The sequence below is a fragment of the Macaca thibetana genome, chromosome 16 (assembly GCF_024542745.1).
Source record: "Macaca thibetana thibetana isolate TM-01 chromosome 16, ASM2454274v1, whole genome shotgun sequence".
Lineage (NCBI taxonomy): Eukaryota > Metazoa > Chordata > Mammalia > Primates > Cercopithecidae > Macaca > Macaca thibetana.
In genome coordinates this window covers 41,103,906-41,112,838 of record NC_065593.1, presented here as the reverse complement: position 1 = coordinate 41,112,838, position 8,933 = coordinate 41,103,906, and the positions used below count along the sequence as shown (strand labels likewise).

The window sequence follows — 8,933 nt, the reverse complement described above, 5'->3', positions numbered from 1 at the left end:
AAACAGTGTCCTGAAGTCCAAGGACAGGCATGTTTGACCTGCCACTGCCACCACTGGGCCCCAAGGACTGGCCCAACTGATGCCCTATCCCAGCAGAACTTTATAACAGGCCCAATAACAACTGTGCCCTAAGCCACAAAGGAAATCACAGACAACACTGACACTGTTCATAGCTCAATAAATCAACAGAAACTACACTACTGCACACATCCAGATGCAAAGCCAAAGTGCCCTATACAACCAACACCATGGATACATCTTCAGAAAAATGTCCTCCCCTGTAAAAACAAATTTTAAAAATTGGAAGAAGTGACAGCTATGCCAGATGTACAGATATCAATGCAAGGACACAGAAAGTATGAAAAACCAAGGAAATAAGAAAAGTTCTCTGGCAATAAATTCCAATGAAAAAGAAATGTACACATTTCTAGAAAATAATTTAAAAATTATATTCAAGAAGCTCAGAGAGATAAAAGAGAACTCAGAAAAACAATAAAAAATCAGAAAAACGAATCAGGATATGAATAAGAAATTTGTCAAAGATATATATATCATTAAAAAGAACAAAAGAGAAACTCTGGAATTGAAAATTTTGTGTTGAAATACAAAGTACATATAAAACCTTCAAGATTAGACTATGTTGGGAGAAGGTGAGCGTTGGGAGAAGCTCAGGCAGTGCTTGCATGTCTGACATAATGTAAAAGAGTCTTGGAACATGTCTGGGGTCCAGGGTCTCAAACCCCTCTTGGCCTTTGGAACACCAAGCTCTGTGCTAAAGGGTGGAAGGCAACCCTGACACACCATAATCTAAGCCCAGGGCCTAAAACCCCTCGTGGCTTCGATAGAATCCAGGGTTCAGGGCATAAAATCCCTCGTGGCCTCTGGAATGGGTCTAGACTTGCTGACTCCTTGCTTCTAGCCCTCTCATGCTCCTAGATCGATTGTGTTTTAGAATTGGCCATATAAATGCTAAACCATCACAGCTGTAAATCATGTGCTTAATGCAATGCTCCCTGTCAAGCCCACATTCTCACCACCTGTTTCTTTGTCTGATCACCAATAAATAGTCTGGGCCTCCAGAGCTCAGGGCCTTCTCAGCCTCCATACTTGTGTTGGCCCCCTGGACCCACTTTCTCTCTCAAACTGTCTTTTCTCATTCCTTTGACTCTGCCAGACTTCGTCATCCTCACGACCTGGTGTTGGGTCTGATCACCCCAACAGACTAGATCAAGCAGAAGAAAGAATTTTAGAACTTGAAGACTGGTCTTTTTAAATAAGTCAAAAATAAAGAAAAATATATTTTTTAAAAATAAACAAGGCCTACATGACATACGGGAAGCTACAAAGTGACCAAACATTTGAATTTTCAGTGCCCCAGAAGGCAGAGAGAAAATGAAAGGGATTGAAAATCTATTCTATAAAATAACAAGTGAAAATTTCCCAAGTCTAGCAAGATATTTACACATCCAGCTATAGAAAACTCAGAGATCCCCAAGTCAGCACAATGCAAAAAAAAATCTTCTCCATAGTACACTACAGTCAAAATGTCAAATGTCATAGTCAAAGAGAGAATTCTAAAAACAGCAATAGAAAAGCATCTAGTCACTCATTAAGGACACCCATCAGAGTAACAGCAAATTTCTCAGCAGAAACCTTACTGACCAGGTGATGAAGAAATAATATATTCAAAGTGATGTTTAAAAAAAAAAAAAAATTTAGCCAAGGATACTATACCCAGAAACATTATCCTTTATAAATGAAGGAGAAATAAAGTCTTTCCAAGATAAGCAAAAGCTGTGGGAATTAATCAGCACTATACCAGTCCCACAAGAAATGCTGAAGGGAGTTCTACACTTGGAATAAAAAGAAAGAAGTTCTACACTTGGAAGCAAAAGGACAATAACTACCATCATAAAAATCCACAAAAACAGTGGACTGAAGGTTGCACCATGGCTGTGAGTTTCCTAGTTCTCTGCTGCTGCTATACCAGTGACGTGGGGTTCCCACAGACCTGGAAATTCCGACCCCTCTGTCTCAACCCAGAGCAAATCTAGATGTCCGGGTGAGAGTTCAGGTGATTTCCAAAGACTCATGTTATGTAAGGAAGCCACCAAGAAGAGCAAAGAGAAGGAGCCAGGGATGGCTCTTCCTCAGGGACATTTGACTTTCCGGGATGTGACTATAGAATTATCTGTGGAGGAGTGGAAATGCCTGAACCCTGAGCAGAGGGTTTTATACAGGAAGTGATGTTGGAGAACTATAGAAACCTGGAGTCTGTGGATAGCTCTTTAAAATCCATGATGGAGTTCTCATCAATAAGGCAAGGCAATACAAAAGGGTTCCACACAGGGACATTGGGAAGACATGAAAGTCATCACATTGAAGATTTTTGCATCCCAAAAATCAAGAAAGATATTCATGACTTTGAGTTTCAGTGGCAAGAAATCAAAAGAAATGACCATGAAGCACCCATGACAGAAACCAAAGAGTTAACTGGTAGTACAGACCAACATGATTAAAGGCACAGTGGAAACAAGCCTATTAAAGATCAACTTGGATAAAGCTTTCATTTACATCTGCCTGGACTTCACATATTTCAGACTGAAGGGAAAATTGGTAATCAAGTGAACCAGTCTATCAATGATGCTTCCTCAGCTTCAACATCCCACATAATTTCTCGTAGTCTCAAAACCCATATTTCTAATAAATATGGGAAGAATTTCCTCCATTCTTCATTATTCACACAAATACAGGAAGCACACATGAAAGAAAGCCTTTCCAATGTAATGAGTGTGGCAAAGCCTTCAATTATAGCTCACACTTAAGGAGACATCACATAACCTATTCAGGAGAGAAACAATATAAATGTGATGGATGTGACAAAGTCTTTCATCAGAAGCAATACCTTGCATGCCACCATTGAGTTCATACTGGAGAGAAACCTTACAAGTGTAATGAGTGTGGCAAGACCTTCAGTCAGAAGTCTTACCTTCAATGCCATAGACCTTATACTGGACAGAAACCTTACAAATGTGAAGAATGTGACAAAGTTTACAGTTGCAGATCACAACTTAAAATGCATAGGAGAATTCATACTGCAGGAAAAACCATACAAATGTAAGGCTTGTGACAAGGCTTTCTGGGATAATTCACACCTTTCACGCCATAAGAGAGTTCATACTGGAGAGAAACCTTACACATGCAATGAATGTGGCAAGGTTTTTAGTAGAAAAACACACCTTGCACTTCATCAGAGACTTCATACTGGAGAGAAACCTTACAAATGTAAGATTTGTGACAAGGTTTTCTGGCATGTTTCATGCCTTGCACAACATCAGAGAGTTCATGCTGGAGAGAAATCTTACAAGTGTAATGAGTGTGGCAAGACCTTTGCTCGATATTCAGCCCTTGTAATGCATAAGGCAATTCACACTGGAGAGAAACCATACACATGTAATGAATGTGGCAAGGCTTTTAGTAGAAGAGAAAACCTTGCACTTCATCATATACTTCATACTGGAGAGAAACCTTACAAATGTGAAGAATGTGACAAAGTTTACAGTTGCAGGTCACACCTTGAAAGACATAAAGAAATTCATAATAGAGAAAAACCATACAAATGTAAGGTTTGTGACAAGGCTTTCCGGAGGGGTTCATGCCTTGCACAACATCAGAGAGTTCATACTGGAGAGAAACCTTCTACATATAATGAATGTGGCAAGGGTTTTAGTCAAAAAGCAAACCTTGCATGTCATCATAGACATCATATTGGAGAGAAACTTTACAGTCTAATGAGTGTGGCAAGACCTTCAGTCAGAAGTCATTTCTTACAGGCCTTTGTAGACTTCATACTAGAGAGAAACATTACAAGTGTAATGAGGGTGGCAAGACCTTCACTTGAAATTCAGCCCTTGTAATTCATAAGGCAATTCATACTGGAGACAAACTTACAAGTATAATGAATGTAGGAAAATTTTTAATCAACAATCAAACCTTGCACAACATCAGAGAGTTCATACTGGAGAGAAACCTTACAAGCCTGTAATGAGTGTGGCAAGACCTTCAGTTGGATGTCATCCGTTGTATGCCATCATAGACGTCACACTGGAGAGAAACCTTACAAGTGTAATAAGTGTGGCAAAGCCTTTAGTGGGCAGTCCACACTTATTCATCATCAAGCAATCCACAGCATAGGGAAGCTTTACAAATGTAATAATTCTCACAAATTCTTCAGTCTTGCTACAACCTTTGCAAATCATTCGAGAATCCATAATGAAGAGAGATCTTACAAGTGTAGTAAATGTGGCAAATTTTTCAGACATCGTTCATACCTTGCAGTTCATCGGTAAACTCATGCTGGGGAGAAATCCTACAAATGTCGTGATTGTGGCAAGGTCGTCGGGCAAGTTTCATATTATGCAAAACATAGGAGAATTCATACAGGAGAGAAACCTCAAGTGTGATGACTGTAGCAAAGTCTTGACTTCATGTTCACACCGCATTAGATGTCAGATAATCTATACTGGACAGAAATCTTACAAATGTCATATGTGTGGCAGTCTTCAGTCTGAGGTTAATCCTTGCAGAACATCAGAAAATTCATTTTTGAGAGAATTGTTCCAAATACAATGACTACAGAAAATCATAAAGCTTTAATTGACGTTAGAGCCTTCAGCATTGACTTGAGATTAAGTTGACTTAACATTGAGTTCAAACGTTAATTGATATTAAAATGTTTATGTTAAGAAGACTGGGGGCCAGGCGCCGCGGCTCACGCCTGTAATCCCAACACTGTGGGAAGCCGAGGCGGGTGGGTCACGAGGTCAGGAGATGGAGACCATCTTGGCTAACATGGTGAAAACCCGTCTCTACCAAAAATACAAAAAATTAGCCGGGCGAGGTGGCGGGCACCTGTAGTCCCAGCTACTCGGGAGGCTGAGGCAGGAGAATGGCGTGAACCCGGGAGGCAGAGTTTGCAGTGAGCCGAGATCCCGCCACTGCACTCCAGCCTGGGTGACAGAACGAGCCTCCGCCTTAAAAAAAAAAAAAAAAGAAAAGAAAAGAAAAAAGAAGATTGGGCCGGGTGCGGTGGCTCACGCCTGCAATCCCAGCACTTTGTGAGGCCAAGGCAGGTAGATCACCCCCACGCCTGGCTATGGGAGGGTGGAGGCTGCTGTGGGGGCGGGGCCTGGTTAGAAGGGGCGGGGCCTTGAACAGGACTAGGGCTGGGCAAGAAGAAGGAGGCTGCCTGGGGTCCTGGCCAGACAGCAGCAAGGGGCGGGGCCAGAGCGTGATCGCCATCTTGGGGGCGAGGTCTGGAAGGGGTGTTGTTCTGAAGGGCAGGTCCTGGAGGGGGCGGGTCCTGGCTTTCTCCTCAGCCTGGCCCGGGATGTCGCCTGCTGTCATCCTCTTGCCCTCCAGGACTGTATTCTCCGGGTTCTGATTGGCGGATTGTTTCTGATGTGCGGTGATATTACCCCTAATATCACAGGGATGCTTCCTGTACGTTTTAAGTTAATATTTCAAACAATGGAAGGTAAAACAACATATTGTAGTGGGCCACCTGTACTGGACGCTGAATCGTTTTTCCTCTTAAGTTGAAAATGGTGTTAATGCAAAGCGCCTTGTTTCAGCAGACAGAGTCACTCATCCTGCAGGGCGAGCTCCCCTCTTTTGGGGCAGGGCGGGGGAGAGGGGCAGGGACCTTGGTAAAGGAGTGGAGTGGGGCGCTGGTTCCAACAGGGACTGACAATTAGAATGGCTTATTAAATTAGGCAAGGTCCTGGGTTGTTTGAGTGGTTAATGGAAACTGAAAGGTGACATGCAAAACTGCCAATTACACAAAGGAGGTGAAGGAATATTTCATTTTTCATGGAAATAAAGTCAGGCCGCAGAGGGGGTGGCTCACACCTGTAATCCCAGCACTTTGAGAGGCCGAGGTGGGAGGATCGCTTGAGCCTAGGAGTTCTAGATCAGCCTGGGCAACAGAGTGAGACCTCGTCTCTACTAAAAATCAGAAAAATCAGCCAGGTGTGGTGGTGCAAGCCTGTGGTCCCAGCTGCTGGGGGCGCTGAGGTCGGAGGATCACTTGAGCTAGAAAGTTGGAGGCTGCAGTGAGCTCTGATCTTGCCACCACACTCCAGCCTGGACGACAAAGCTAGACCCCATCTCAAACAAACAACCAAATTAATGAGAGATATAATTCCTTTTTTAAAAATAAAAGAAGAGATTTTCTTTCCTTTTGTCTCTTTTCTTAGGACATTTATTTAGAAAATTTGTGAATGCATTTTCTCTGTCTTCTGAGTTTTTTTTTTCTTTTTCTTTTTCTTTCTTTCTTTACTTTCTTTTCTTTCTTTCTTTCTTTTTTTTTAACGGAGTTTTTCTCTTGTTACCCAGGCTGGAGTGTAAGGCGCCATCTCGCCTTGCTGCAACCTCTGTCTCCCTGGTTCAAGTGATTCTCCTGCCTCCGCCTCCCAAGTAACTGGGATTACAGGCGTGAGCCACCAGGACCGGCTAACTTTGTATTTTTTTCTAGAAACTAACTAAACCTTTTTTTCAGCTTAATGACCCAGGGATGTATTTCTGAAAAATTTGGGAGCTCTCTTTGAAAGACAAACAGCAAGGGAAAGAGTACCTTTATCTCAGTAGGAAATTAAATAATTCAAGCATCAAATAACTTCAAATTAAAGCTATGGACCTTTAGGTAGTTCTGAGCCTTGAGAGGAATGTGGCCATGTAACCTGATTCCAGTGGTATGCAGGCTCAACTTCTAAGAATTTTCCTGTAAATAACTAGGAAGACTAAGCAGCCCCAAAGATAAGACCACCTGGGATCATTGTTCCTTCTTATAGAGTGATAAAGTAACCTTCCTTGAAGTGTATTAATCTGTAACTAATCAAGTTGCTGCAACCTATGCACTACTCTTGAATGGAAAATGTCGTGATTCTACTAAGGTTTCTCTGTCTTTCCCTATGTGTGTGAAATCCTAATGTCTCTACTTTGGAACGCTGATCCCATTCATTTAGAGTTGATGTTTCCAGGTGGCTATTTCTAAGCTTTGTGTTCAAGAAATTCTATACACAATTGTAAAAAAAAGAAAAAAAGAAAATCCACAAAAGCATAAAACCCAGTGGTAGAGTAACAACACAAATAAGTAAAAGACTCAAATGTTACCACTACAGAAACCCACCAAACCACAATAAAACAATAAGAGAGAAATAAAGGAATAAAGGATATGCAAAACAACCAGAAATCAGTAAAATGGCAGGTACAAGTTCTCAAATATCAATAATAATCCTGAAAACTCTGAAATCTGATTAATAAATTTGGTAAAGATGCAGTATGCAGAATCAACATACAAAAATCAGTAGCACGTCTACACACTAACAGTAAACTAGCTGAAAAAGAAATTAGGAATGCAATTTCATTTTCAATAGCTCCAAAAATATATAAAGTACCTAGGAATAAATTTAACCTAAAAGGTAAAAGACTTCTACTACAAAAAAAAAAAAAAAAAAATACTAAACACCATTGAAAAGTTTACAGATGATACAAGCAAATGGAAAGACATCCCATACTCATGGGTCAGAAGTAACATCATTGAAGTGACCATACTACCCAAAGCAATCTAAAGATTTAATCAAAGCCTGTCAAAATACCAATGTCATTTTTCATAAAAATGGAATAAAGCAATTCTATAGTTTGTATGGAACCAAAAAAGAGCCCAAATAATCAAAGCAACACTAAGCAAAAAGAGCATAGCTGAAGGTATTACACTGTCTGACTTCAAAATATGTTACAAGGCCTTAGTAAACAAAACAGCATGGTATTAGCATACAAACAGACACATAGACTAAAGGAACAGAATAGAGAAACCAGAAATGAACCCACATTTTAGACCCAACTGATTTTTGACTAAGTACCAAGAGCATTCACTGGGATAAGGACAGTCTGTTCAAAAAATGGTGCTGGGAAAATTACATATCCATGTACAAAATAGAATTGAACCCCTATCTCTCGCCATATATAGAAATGAATGTGACATGGATTAAAACATTAAACATATATAATAAACTATAATACTACTAGAAGCAAACATAGAGGAAACACATTGAACTACGCAAAGATTTGGAAGTCACAGCTAAGACCTCAAAAACACAGGAAACAACACCAAAAATAGACAAATGGGACCATATTAAACTAAAAAGCTTCTGCAGAGCAAAGGAAACAACAGAATGGAAAGAAAAATCTATTGAATGTAAGAAAATATCTGCAAATCACTCATCTGACAAGTTACTAATATCCAGAATATACAAGGAACTCAAACAACTCAACAGGAAAAAAGTAAATAATCTCATCTAAAAAATTGTCAAAGGATGTGAATAGATAGATATTTCTCAAAATAATACATACAAATGACCAATGAGTATATTAAAAAACACTCAGCATCCCCAATCATCAGGGAAATGCATGTGAAAACCACAATGAGATATCATATTACTCAAGTTGGAATGATTATCATAAAAAGAAAAAAAAAAATGATGTATCCTGGCAAGAATGCAAAGAAAAAGGAACTATTATACCGTTGGTGGGAATATAAATTAGTACAGCCACCCTGGAAAACAGTATGGAGATTTCTTAAAAAGCTAAAAATAAAATTACCATTTTTTTTATGGGATTCAGCAATGGGATTCAGCAGTGGGATTCAGCAATCCTACTACTGAGTATTTACTGAAAGAAAAAGAAATCAGTATATTAAAGGGATACATGCACCCCCGTGATTACCACAGCACTACTCAACATAGCAAAGATACAGAATCAACCTGTGCTCATTAACAGATAAATGAATAAAAAAATGTGGCATATATACACAATGGAATACTATTTGACCATAAAAAGGAATGAAATCATTTTTTTTGTAGCAACATAGATGG

General features: G+C 39.9%; 1 pseudogene; it reads left to right on the top strand.

The window, feature by feature from the left end:
* The first annotated feature begins 2,091 nt into the window (after positions 1 to 2,091).
* LOC126938296 (zinc finger protein 816-like) lies at positions 2,092 to 4,349 on the top strand (annotated as a pseudogene).
* Positions 4,350 to 8,933: the final 4,584 nt, after the last annotated feature.